Here is a 15,055-nt window from a genome sequence, read left to right on the forward strand (position 1 = left end):
AACGTTACATAGTATTTTATTTGAAGATAATGATTGTGAAGTCAAAGTATTGTGAATTGTGTTCGTTCACATAAAAAAGAAAAGGCAGCATTATTGTCCAACAATCTATGGAGAATGGAAAAGTGATTCAGCAAAATGCACCATATTACGTGACGTGCCTCTTCCTACACATCACTTTTATTGGATTTTAGTGTCTCCAATCTCACACACTGATATGAACGCACGCCACCATCTTAGTCACCACTACATAAAAAGGACACAGTTCCGTGCTATAATAATAAGAGGAAATTAAATTAAAGGGGTCATTCATACTCATACTCACACATTGAGCTTTGACATCTTGACCCTTATGTTACCCAACCATTTTCACATTCTTCCAAAGCCACAAATTTACATTAAAAGTTTAAAGGGGTGTTGTCCACTACGTAATGTTGAACAATTATCATATCATATGCTCCACTATCCATAATATAGTGCCTTTCACGATTCTTTACTATAATTTTAATGCCGCAACATTTAAGAAAGCCAACATTTTGTAGCTTTGGTATGTGGAATCTTCACGCCGATTGCTTCAAATGTTTTAATGGTTTTCTAAAACAATCATTTTAATTACATACATACAGACATTTTTATTCTTTCCTAAAAGAAAACATTTTAATTAACATACTTTAGAAAGAAACATATTTGGTCTTCGACAGAAAAACCGTGTGTTTGATCTATGTAAAGATGTGGAATTTGGTTTTCCACAGAAAAATCATGTTTTTGATCTATGTAAAGATGATATCGAAAAGGTTTAATACGTCACTAGATATTTGAATTTGTTTGAAGATTTTAATTACGTTCTTGAATTAAAAATAATTATAATTACTCTATGATCTTTTACAATTTTTTTATAATTGGACTTTTTAAGTTTGTGTATAAAAGCCTGAAACTGTTTAAAAAATAATAATTTGCGATAATTTTACAAACTCTAAAAATTCAATTATAAAAATTGTAATAAATAAAAGACCCTATTATAATTTTTTAGTTTAAAGATTTAATTAAAATTTCCCAAATAATATGGGAAACTCTCTATGTAGTAACCCTATTGAAAAAAAGAAATTTCACTCATAAATCTATTGAGAATGAAATTTTTTGTTGTAAAGAAAAATGATTTATAGTTATGGATGATTTTGTTCTTACATATACAAAAATCATGGATAAAAAAATATATTTTCATTTATAAATATTTAGTATAGGTAAAACTTAAGAATAATCGTTATAATATATAATTCACATAATCAATAGATAGTTCATCTATAAGTCAATACATAAAATCAACATCTACCTACAAATTTTTAACTATAGTAATCTTTTTTTTTTATATAATTCAAATTTTCTTGTAGTATTTCATAATCTCAAGTGGTATCTAAAATTTGAAAATTGAGATGATAACTTATTGAACAATAATCATTCATTCATTTATTATTTAAGAATATTGATAATATCATTAAATTTATCATAAATTTCATCGTATCATATCATTTAATAAATAAATAAAAAGTAATTGAAATTTGTAACGCTTTACTATAGTCTTTATACTTAATAGCTCATAATTAGTAGTAGAAGATCAACTAAATATCTAGAATTATTATTCTAAACACATCTAGAAAATATATACTATAATATATATCTGTAAGAATTTTCAACAACTAAAAAAATGAAATTTTATAAAGGTAGATAAATATATATACAATAATCTAAATAATAAATAATAATCATAATAGTCAATCAAACTTTCTAAATATAACCAAAAATAGTTACACGAAGGTAGCTCTAAAATCATTAGCTTTGCCGATAGACATGGTCCTTAAAAGTCTCCAACAATAACATACCTTGTTCTGCTTTCATATCTAGTACGATCATTACAATTCAACCACATGAAAACATGTTAGAATAAGTTAAGATTCAAAAAATTAATATAATTAAACAGTAAAATTAGCATAGAAGTAAAAACAATTATAATATCGACATAAACAACCCAACTTACTATAATATTATATCAATTTATAACTTTCAACACAATATAACATGTTTTCTATAACATTTTAAATTTCCAGTTGCAATATTTTTGTATTAAGTTAAGTGAATATAAGTGATATACATAATTATATTATTATGCGATGATAAATTTTTTTTATAAAAAATATTAGTATTTTATTTTATGTTTGGGTTCCTAAATATATATATATATATATATATATAATTATGTAAAAAAAATTAAATATAATATAAATACAAATGTAATATAGTATTTATTTATATATATATAAAATAAAAGAAAAGAATGATAACATATATATAGAGCCATATCCGTTAAGATTTATTAAATATAAGTTCTCACTCCTTTTATGTTCATGTTTTATTTGGATTTTTTTTAATGATTAAAATAGATGGCTACACCAAATATTGGTTCATTTACTATACTCATTCATGTTTTTTTTTTCCTGAGTTGTAATGGGTCGTAGACACATTAAACAATATATTACCACCTTTAAAGGTTCGATTTTCTTGGTAATATCATTACTAAATAAGACAATGTCAATCACCCTTTAAAGGATCAATTTTTCTAAATTGTAATGGACCATAAACACATAAAACAATGTTGTCACCTTTAAGGATTAGTTTTCTTAGTAATATATCACCAAATGAGACAATGTTAATCATCCTTAATGGTCATGTGACCATCTCGTTCACTCTTGCTGACAAATCATATTAATTCACTATATAATATATAACATCTTTTCTTGGGAAACAAATACAAAAAATAAGAAGGGAGTTTTGTAATAAAAGAAAATACCTTTCCTTCTTTTCTATGACAGTATGGTAAGAATGTTAATAGTAATAAACTTGTAATCAAATGTATGTGTAATAAACTTATATTTTCCTCATCTCAATTTACTTTGTATTATAAGATGTTTAATTTAAATATTTTCTCATAATGTTTTTTAATAATTAAATAAATACGTTTGTATAATTAAGGGTGTTACATTTTCAACTTGAACAACACAAAATCAACACCTCAATTTGCAACACCACAACACATCTCATCACAAGTCAGTATTGCACATGAATAACACAATTCTATCAACACATTTTATGCTTAATACAACAACTATATGTGTCATTTAACCCACATCCAACAACAATTTAATTCGAGGAAATCCTACATTTGACATGAGCAAAAAGAGTGTTCTTAATCGAACTACGTCCAACACTATAAAGGCATGCCTAGCGTAACAATGAGTTCTGCACTTGTAGACTCACGAATTTAACTTTTTACACTTGAAAAACAAAGAATCCAACATGCAACACAATAAAACATAACTACACAACCTTAACAACTCAATTTCAACAACAACTTCAACATGCAACCAACACAATGATCAAATCATCAAATTCTCTCAACATGTTCAAGGAAACACCCAAAGTCTTAAATATTCAAATCTTCTATATCAAACATCATTACAACCACAATTCCACCACAATCATGTAATACACAACTTCACAACTCAACAAAAACTAAGTTCTAACACCCTGACCTCAACTCCAAGCCAAGAGAAAATGAAGAAGAACAAGATCCCAAGCTTCCAAGCTCCAAAAACCTCTGCACCAACTACAATCAACTCCAAACAGCTACAGATCATTGACTAGCGACTTGATTAATCAACAATAACTTCTAAAACTCACATGTTACAAGATTCAAAGAAAAAAAGTAATTTTTAATATATAAAGAAATAAATTTGAAATTAACGAATATAAGAGAAATCAACCGCAGTTGAGATTTGGGTAATAAAAATTATTGTGAAAAATTGAAGGTAGTTATTGTGATAGCCAAATTAAAGCAATTGATAGTATTCGAGAGACCAAGATGCAAGGGATGTATCGTGCATGTATTTTAAAAAATATAATTTTAGCCTAGTTAACTAATATATGTAGTGTCATTTTTTAATGGTACGTGTAAGAAAGTAATTTAATGATTGTCTTAATTTAAACCTAAATAAATAATTGAATGAAAAAGATGGGAATTCTAGAAGCTAAAATTATAAAAAAGTTAAAGAGACTATACTAATAAGTGTATATCTTTACCAAAATAAATTAGTTGATTCCGGACAAATCCCTGGAATTGTTCTTCCACTAAGCCCACTTTTACAATTCATTTAAGATAAGGGTATTTATACCTTATTCATCAAGAAATTTCTTCCTATGTAACAATCTTGAATTTGTTACAACGGATGAGATAGATTAGTGCTATGAAGAATTGGACCAACATGGAGAGACTCGAATTATTTAAATTAATGAAGTTTTATATTAATTTAAACTCTGTTATGATTATCATAACAAAGAGAATTAATTTCTATATATGTCAACGTGATCAATTTTAATTATAACTAACAACGTTGGCTTTAAAAATAATTATTAAAACAAATAATAAAATAAAATACACATGAATTAATTAATGGTAATGTAAAAGTCTTTTACACTCATGCATACATTGTTGTAATTAAAAAAATATTATTTTCACACAATAAATTAAATATATTATCTTCAATATGATTATCTTGAGCATGTCAGAATTCAGATCTTCTAACTTTAGCTATGTTATAATATTTCTTTCTCTTTTTATCTATCTTACTTTAATAAGTTGCATGCATCCTCAATTATTAATTATATCGACCAAATAAAGTTCCACCCTAACTTGCAAATATTTTTTATAGCCCAAGAAAAAAAAAGAAAAAAGAATAAAAAAGTAAAATAAAAAGGATGACGCGCGCAATGTTTGGTAAGATGAGTGCATGAAGTCGGGTTGTTTCCTTCGTGCAGGCAGGGGAGCAAATAAGAATTCGAATAGTAAACATATTTCTTATGCTATGTTGGGTTTCAAGAGACCATCATAAACTCAACTCATCTGATAACTTATCTCAATTTTAAAGGTAAGAACACTTATCATGTTTCACCAAGTTATAAACATTTTTTATTGTCTATTTATTTATTTTTCTCATTTTTTTATTGTCTAGTTATGTTTTTTTTTTACTGAAACATTTTTATACTGATTGATTTATAAGCTTAGAGTTTTTGTTGAAAATTTAATTATAAAATATATATTATTTTAAATTAACTTATATGTAATTTAATTTTTAATTATCAATTTTAAGATACGGTGTAAATTATGTGTATAAAATAAAATAAAAAACAATACGCGAGTGAGTCATATTTTTATTAATGACACAAAATTTAATCATAACCTTGGACACTACATTCATACAAATTTTTTTTGGTTCGTCCCTGGAGTATTCAACTGCATCCATACAAATAATGACGTTTCATGGTTAGGAAATTATTTGTTTAACACAGTTATAATTAAGAGCATCTCCAGTGGAGTTTGCTTATAAGCAACTCCTGTACCACATCACTGCCACATCAGCTCTGGTCCATTTTATGGGTTGCTTAAATTTTAGTAAAGTTGCTTAAAAATAATTTTATTAAAATTTAAACAACCTATAAAATGGACCAGAACTAATGTGGCAGTGATGTGACACAGGAAATTGTTTATAAGTAACCCGCACCGGAGATGCGCTTATGGCTAAACTTGAACAATACACCATGAAATATATAATTGAACTGAGAAAAGACGTCCACTCAACATATGCTATGTGATTGAAGGATAGTGGATTGCTAACCCAACTCCACTATGACCAATTGTCTACAATCATAAAAGCATCTATTATTGTTATTATTATTCTTTTGGGGACTTAATGCTACCTCCCCACAGAGACTTAGAGGGGTCCCATTACAGAAGTGGATCCTAAAGATAATTCTGTAAAGAGTTCCATGGAGGAAATGTTAGTGATGAGAGAGTAATGTCTTTGACAATATATCAACCATTTATATTTAATTTAATAATATATACCCTCCTTTTCATTTTGTTTAATGTTTAAAATTTTAATATATATGTCTGATTTCATAAAATCAATTATATAATCTTTTAATATATTTTAGATTTTCATCAATATTTTAAAAAATGTATTAATAATAATGTAAGATATAATAAAAAATAATAATACTATATTAATATTACAAAATGATAATTGAATTGAAATAGATAAGAGTTATTAAAACCTCAAACAAAATAGAACGCATGAAGTTTTTTTTTTTAATATAATGACATTTGTATATATCATGTCAATATATAATAGAAGAAAAGTGATATGATTCAACCAAGTGAAATTATTAAGTATTTAACTTAAATGTATGTCGAAGATATGGAATTACTTATGTTTTTACTTTTTCATTGAAGTTATATATTTTAGTGCTATGTTGGAATGTAGGATAATTTTTCTTAATGGAATGTTTTGTTTTTCTTCTTCTTAAAAATGGGCACTCGCACTCCAAGTCCAAGTTATCATTTAGAGGATATAGTGGAGCATCGATCCTTCTCTCGAGAAAATAGAGAAGAGGAGAATGTTAGTGGAAGATCATCTCCTCACGAAAGGCAACCACAGGAGTTATACAACTCAGCTTTTGTGAACTAATATGTGCTTATCCTTCCATTATAATATATATATATATATATATATATATATATATAATTTTTTTTTCCTGGGAATGAAGCAAACCTCTCTTGAGATTTGTACAATATTAGTCGATAATTTTATGTAAATGCCTTTCTATCAATCTAATAATTAAATTATAATTATTGTCACTTTTTATTATTTATGTTAAATTTATAAAATTAATTAAAATACTAATATTTAATAGTTTCAATTTATACATGTAGTGAATAATTTGAAATTCACACTAATATAAATTGATCTCTAACATGAAGTTTTTAAGAACTTTTCGATTGAAAATACATAGTTGTTTTAGATTTTTAGTAGAAAAACTTTAAAAATTACTTTTAAATTTGTGTTTTGATATACTTTTGTTGAAAATCATAATATAGTTATTATATATATAAAATATGAGTTAAGATCCGTTGACACCGAACATAAATTTAAAAACTTACATCAAGTTTTATATTTTCAATAATATTTTGTATATTACAAATTTAATTGATATATTTATTGAATTGTGTGATATTATATTCATGATCATATATATCAAATTTCATACGATTCTAAATTTATTTAATAGTTCATCACATTATTTTATTTTGATATATAATATAATATTTTAATATAATTATATAAAAATCTCTAATTATTTTTTTAAAAAAATCTAACTAGTTAACTTAAAACTCTTTTATTAATTTAAAAAACCTAAGTTGTTACACTTATACAGATAATTAAAATTAAGATAAAAAATACAAGGAATGAGAGGTGAATTAATGTTGATTATGTATAAAAAATATGAAGGATGACCATGAGAATGTCATTCCTCGAGAAAGAAAAATTCATATATCTCAACCAAATTCATTAATACTTTATTTAGATTAGAAATAAAATAATTTTTAAAATAAAAAACTATAAATAAATAAAGATTAAAAAATAAGAGGAAAAGGCGTAGAAGATTAAAAAAATTATATTATTTGAATGATAAAAAGAAAAGAATAAGATAATTTTTTTCTACTTAATTAGCGTAATGAAAAGAAAGAAAAAAATAAATTGTATAAAAATATTGTTATACTTAGTTAAAAAAATTACTTTATTATTTTGCTTAATATAAAATTATTTATTATTTATTATTAAAAATATTATTTAATTGTTTAAAAAGCTGGAAGAGAGAGAGAGAGATCATCTCCTCCTATTTCATGCCATTTGGATTTTTGCGGGAGGGAGAAAGGTTTTTTCTGGTGGATCCCACAAAAAAAAAAAAAAAAGAACTTCTTATTTTTAGTCTAAAAAAATTATTTCTCCCTTTTCTAATTTCCTACTTTTGATTTTTCCTGAAACAAATAATGGATAAAAAATGGGGGAAAAAAATCAATGTCTTACGTGTGACAAGTTGTTTGACGTTTTGGGTTTAGTCATATGTATAATCATTGCATGGCTTGCCATAATCAGAAATCGACCAAACAAAGCTTTCCAATAAAAGATGATTCTGAGCAGGTGTACGCACTCATTGTCATCATGTCTGAAATTTCTCTCATCAATGTTTGCTTTCACTTTGACATTTCGATTAAGCAGTATCGTAATGTCTTGTATTCATGTATCAGGAGATACACCTAGTTAATTTGAGTCGTCGTGATCTTCATCTTAGGTGTAGGTCTTCTTGTTTTATTTTTATAATATGAAGAGGAAGGAAGTGTTGCAAAGATACTTAATGTTTAAGTAAGTGATCGATGTATTAAATACAGTAATTAAAGTTGGTTACGTATTTTATTAGAAGTCTATTTATAGTAGTAGTTGTTGGGTCGTGATTAAAGACCGAGTCCCGGGACCATAAATAAAAAAAAATGGTTTAAATTTTTAGTTGATCAAATTGTCTCAATTTTAATTTTTTTCACTCCAAACCATTTGTAATCAACCGATGAATAAGCCTAACATCCACCATGTCAGACATTAAGATAATCCAAACCATCTCTATCATGGAATCCAAAAAATTAATTCATCAAATTTTTTTTTAAAATAAGAATAATAAATATATATTAAATTTATATTTATTTTCAGAATTGCTCCTAAATTAATGTGATATTAAATATATACTTTCAAAAAATTTGCATTCTAACAAAAAAAAAGATTATTAGTATGTCAAAAGACATAAATTAAATAAATTTTACTTACTTGTTGAATTTAAAATGTATTTACTAAAAAAAAATTTGTAAAAAAAATAATTAATGTTTGAAACATAATAGATTGGATTTAATAAAAAGGGTTAAATTAATTTAAAATTTTGATTATTATAATATGGACAGAAGATAATAAAGATATATATAAAGTTAGAATTTAATAAAATTTACTAAATTATAAGAGGTTAGTTAAATAAAGAGTGAAACTTAAAAAAAAAATTATAATTTTAATTGATAAACAATAGAGTGTCACAAAATATTTTTATCGGTACTTCTCATCGTTCTGTTTGTAAATCATATTTATTTCGTCATTCTATTAAATTGTTTTTATCTTCCCGGCCGAAAAAGATACTCCTATACAAGAGAAAAAAGAATGTAAAATGTTTTTTTTTCACTTAATAAATAAAATGATTTATAGAAAATTTTAAAACTATTCTTAAGATCATGCCTCCTAACGTTCTGGAAACAATTGATAAATAAATGAATATATATATATATATATATATATATATATATATATATATATATATATATATATGGAACATATCAAGTGAGAGGAAATTTATTATGAGAGATGAGAGGGTTAAAATATAACCCTTAGATTAATCAAGTGAGAGAAAATTTAGGGTTTAATCAAGTGAGAGGAAATTAATCTAAGGGTTATATTTTAACCCTCTCATCTCTCATAATAAATTCCCTCTCACTTGATATGCTTCCTATATATATATATATATATATATATATAGAGGAGGGTTCAAACGACACCGGTGTAACTTTTACTAAGTGTTACACCGCTCAATAATTTTATATTAAATGTGAATTTTGTAAATCTAACCGTTAGATTAAAAGTTCATATCTCTTAGATCATATATACAAAATTTTATAGTAATCCAAGATGATTTGATATTTCATTCTCATAAAACAAAACTGACGTAATATATACATTTTAAAATATACTAAAATATGAACACTTTGATTACCTTCAAATTGTTGTTCAATTTTACTAAGTGTTACACCGCTTAATAACTTTATATTAAATGTGAATTTTGAAAATCTAACCGTTAGATTGAAAGTTCATATCTCTTAGATTATATATGTCAAATTTTGTTAAAATTGAACAACAACTTGAAGGTAATCAAATTGTTCATATATTTAGTATATTTTGAAATGTATATATTACGTCAATTTTGTTTTATGAGAATGAAGTATCAAATCATCTTAGATTAATATAAAATTTGACATATATGATCTAAGAGATATGAACTTTCAATCTAACGGTTGGATTTTCAAAATTCACATTTAATATAAAATTATTGAGCGGTGTAACACTTAGTAAAAGTTACACCGGTGTCGTTTGAACTCTCCTATATATATATATATATATAAGAGAAAATATGAGAGGAAAGTTCAAACTATGTCAATATAACTTTTATTAAGTATTACACTGTTTAATAACTTTATATTGAATGTGAGTTTTATAAATCTAATTGTTAGATTGAAAGTTCTTTACGCTTAAATTATATATACAAAATTTTATATTAATCTAAGATGATTTAATACTTCATTTTTATAAAAATAAAATTGACGTAATATATATATATATATATATAATAAAATATAAACATTTTAATTATCTTTAATTTTAATAAATTTGATATAAATATATAAAATAATATTTTATATAAAGTTATAATTGAATGATTAGATTTATAAAATTTATATTTAATATAAAATTATTGAGTGGTGTAATATTTAGTAAAAGTTATATCGATATCATTTAAACCCTCTCTCTATATATATAAAATTTATTTTTTTCAAATCATGCCAACAATTAATGCATTGAAAATGATAATAAGAGTGCATTAATTTTTTTACTCTTTAACAACCTTCTAAAACAAACTCCTAAACGAGTTTATAAATATAAATATAAGAACTGACTCTTGCAAAATTTATTATTGGAATAAAATGACGTAAATGTCACATATAAGAATTATTCTTATATAACATAAAAACTTTCAAGAATCGATTCTTAAATAATAAAAAATAATTTTTTTAAATTCTCATTTAATTGTGAAATTTGCATAAAATAAAATTAAAAACTTAAATTAAATTCTTCTATTGAATAAAAAAAAAAAAAAAGTTCTGAAACCCTACGTACTGTGAAACCCATGAAAAGTGGATTAGGAACCTAAAATAGGCTCTATCACATGCTGTAAATGGGGACCTTATTTTTAATTTATTATTATGATAAAAAAATAATATCATTTATTTCATGGGATAAGGAGCATGATCCATTTGTTCTTTTGTCCAAAACAGGATGCATTTTTATGTTGGGGGAATGAATTATCTTAATTGAGATTTTTACTTAAACTTTTTTCTAATAAGCTCCACTATTATAAATTCATATCTCGTTTTCATTATTTAAATTCTCTTTTTGTTATTTTAATTTAAGATTATTTTATTAAAGTAAAATGTTACATGAGATGGTCCAAACCGAAGAAGCGTAGAATACTTCTGGAAAAGTAGGTATCAATTCGATGGGGTTTAATGGTTTTGGGCCTACGAGGGAACTTTTATATATTGGAATGCAATTATGTTCTTCTAAATGGACTCCCTCCTTTTCCGGGTCACTACACCAAAGTGATGATTGTTAATTAATGTGAGGGTCTACCAAAATTAAGGAATGAAAAGGAAGTGTGTCTTGTACCAATTTTTTTTTCATCATCAATAAATATTCCTCCATTGAATATGAAGACAAACACTATATATATAGTCATTTCCTTGTAACTTGAGTTTCACATACATCACATAGTTAAACATCTTTTTTAATTTGAGTTTTTTTTTTCAAGAGTTAAAATGCAATCCATAATCACTTGATTAAGTGATATGAATCTCTCACCACTCATATCAATCTAAGATGATTATCTGAAAATAAGATGACTTATATGATAAAAATAAAAGTAACTTATTTTATAAATTATATTTTTCTTCTCTAAAATTATTATATGATATATTTTATTTTATTTTACAAAAAATAAATGTCAAAGAATTAATTTTGATTTCATTATATCTCTCTTAATTATATATATATATATATATATATATATATATATATATATATATATATATATATATATATATATATATATTACTCTGTTGAGATTTTCGTTGAAATTAACTTTTGTTCTTGTTATAAATCATTTTAATTCTCTCAACGGACTCAAACACGGCAAATATACCGGTCGTATAAATAGTAAATTTAAATCGTATCCATAGGGACTAGTTAAGTAAAACAAACATTTAATGACTATTCATGACTAAAGAATAATTCCAATTTCTCATAAATTGTCATGCAATTTGAAGTAAAGATTATGACTCTCGGAATGTTAAAACTATAAAATTATTTGTGTGTGTGGAAAGGATAGAAATGGTATTGTAATTTTGTAAGATTGTGGAGTTAGATATCACCAAACTTTACTCTGATGAATCTTTGTTCTCTTGTTACATTCATTGCCTAGTCAACTCATAAGTTTACTCAAACCTAATCCCTTAGAGTAAGAGCATATGTGCAGATAATGAATATTAATTCCTTGAGTATCCAATATCTACACCTGCATTACGGGTTAGGATTTAAGACTACTAATGGACCAAGCTCCATTCCTAAATACATTTCCCACTAGGTATTTGTTTCAGAGCTAGTTCAAAAGGCTATTTTCCAATACCCAATGGACTTTTTATCAAGCAAAGGAGAATCAATCCAAAGCAAGCATTAAAATTAGAAACATAACACAATAATGAATGAAACAACATATATAAAATCTGTAAATTTAAAAAAAAAATTAAAATCATTTGATACTTCGTTTCATTAATTCAAATCAATATATAAAATGATTTATAATTATCCGTCAATTTGAATTAATGAAATAAAGTATCAAATAATTTTTACATTTGTAGACTTGATTTATGCATTAAAAACTTTAAATTCAATGGTTGGATTGTTAAAATTTGATGTAGAATATAAGTTATTGAACGGAGTAAATTTAGATAAATCTTCTCCTCAAGTAAACAAATCTCTCTCTCTTTATATATATATATATATATATATATATATATATTTATATATATATATATATATCATTGATAATGTGAAGATTACAATAGAGTTACGTTGGTTACATCTAACCCTACAAAATAATGGGTAAAACCGCTCAAAACAATGAGGGTGAAACAAAAATAGAGATGGAAGTGAGATAGAAGAACCGAAGGAAAAACCCACACACGAATGATCCCAAGCACCAGGAATCCCTTCCACAGCTCCCAGAAGTCGCCCAATGTGTGAATGAGGCGGAAAAGCCTCAAAGTTTTGCTCAAATATGAATTGGTTGAGTCAGGATAGGGTTTACACGCCCGACGCGTTATACCTCGCGCCCGGTGCATGGTATTTCAGAGGGGTAATTGCTCTCTGTCTTGAATCATGCCTGGCGCGGATACTCCTGCGCCCGGTGCAATGATGTTTTTCCTGCTCCTCAGCTCTTGCAATTTCCAATCCAATGGGCCTTCAATCTCAACTCTTTAACTCAATACCTGCACAAAAAATGAGGTGTATCAGGGTATTGTCATATGATTTTTGGGTTAACTATATTTGCACAAAAATTAATCAAAAGAGAATAATTATATTGCAAGAGTGCATGGGATGAGTGAAATTTTTCAATAAGTCCTATCTAAAAAGAAGTATAATTGAGACTTAACATACTCCAATACACCCATTGGGTGAATGTTACTATATATATGGAAACTATTAAAGTTGTGTTTAAAAATCCGTGTAAATGGTTTTAAATAGAAGTTTTTCATGTTTAAATACACAAATAGAGAAACAATGAAAATGTTGGAGATTATGCTTAAGATAATCAAATGTCTTGGTCTAGTGGTTATAAAGTCTGTTTCTAGTACTTTTATGTTTGATTTTCATCTGTGTAAAATAATGCTTGGTTAGTGAAAGTCACATCTCGCGAACACAAATTGGTCTTTAGTTGTCAACTTTAGGACATTATATGAACCATATCCATGAAAAAAAAATAGCTTAAGATCAATTGGATGAAACCAAAAATCAAATAGATACTAAACAAATGTATTTAGTTGATCACAAAATAAGCAAAAAATCTTGTTGTCGTGTGAAAGAATCCCTTTGTTAGAAAGAGTACATGTTCTTTTCCAATCTCAAGGCACACATATATTCATTTATCTATTGGCTTCATTGAAATGAACTTTAGTTTAGGTTTAACAACATTCCTTGGCTTTTTAACCCAAAGAGAATTAATATGTAAACAAATTTCTCAAAGGGGGTTATTTCAATACTTTGGTGTGATCAATGGGAGTGTCACTTCAGCCTAGTGTCATCTATGCAACATAATTAATTTTTTCAAAAATGGCTTGAAAGTGGAGGCAGAGCCGTATGCGTCAATGATGATCTCACACGTAACTCCAACAACACTTGTTCTAAGTAATAATAAACATGTGTTATTACTCTTAAGTAGGAATCAATTTTTTCAATAATAGGTGCCACTACCTCCCAATAAGTGGCTAAGTTTTGCATTTTTTTTGTTAGTGTTGCTATCCACATTGAGGAATCATTTTTTTTAATATTCAAGTGTTGTTGTCCCCAATAGGGGATCAATTTTTATTTTTTCTGCTATTCAAGTGTCCTTACCCCTGGTAGAAGACTATGTTTTTAATATTCAAGTATTGTTGCCTCCATTGGTGAATCATTTTTTTTAATATTCAAGTGTTGCTACCCTCACCAGGGAATCAATTTTTTTAATACATGGTGTTGCTGCCCCCCTTGGAGGATCATTTTTTTTAATTTAAATTAAATTTTATAGTAAACATTCTAATTAATAAATTAAGGTATAAATAAAAACACCAACATAAAAAATAAAATAAATATTTTATTTATTATTCTACAAATATTAACATTATGGATCACCTAAACTAGTTGATGAACATACTTTCACGTAAACAAACAATAATTTTGTCCGAAGTTTATGATCGACGCAAATACCGCAAAATATCTTATACAATTCTTTCAATCTTAGCATATAATTCAATCTTACCTGCTTTATAAAATTCTCTATATACAAAAAAATATGTAATCTACATCATTATCATTCACAAGTTGAAGTGAACCACAATCAACACAATCATTTTCCTGACAATAAAGTTGATGTCGATAATGAAGTTCTTTTATATTATCAATACTTCTTACTTTAATGACTTCTTTAATTTGATTTT

Source organism: Cajanus cajan, chromosome 5 (assembly GCF_000230855.2).
Source record: "Cajanus cajan strain Asha chromosome 5, NIPB_CcT2T_4, whole genome shotgun sequence".
In the NCBI taxonomy this organism is placed as follows: domain Eukaryota; kingdom Viridiplantae; phylum Streptophyta; class Magnoliopsida; order Fabales; family Fabaceae; genus Cajanus; species Cajanus cajan.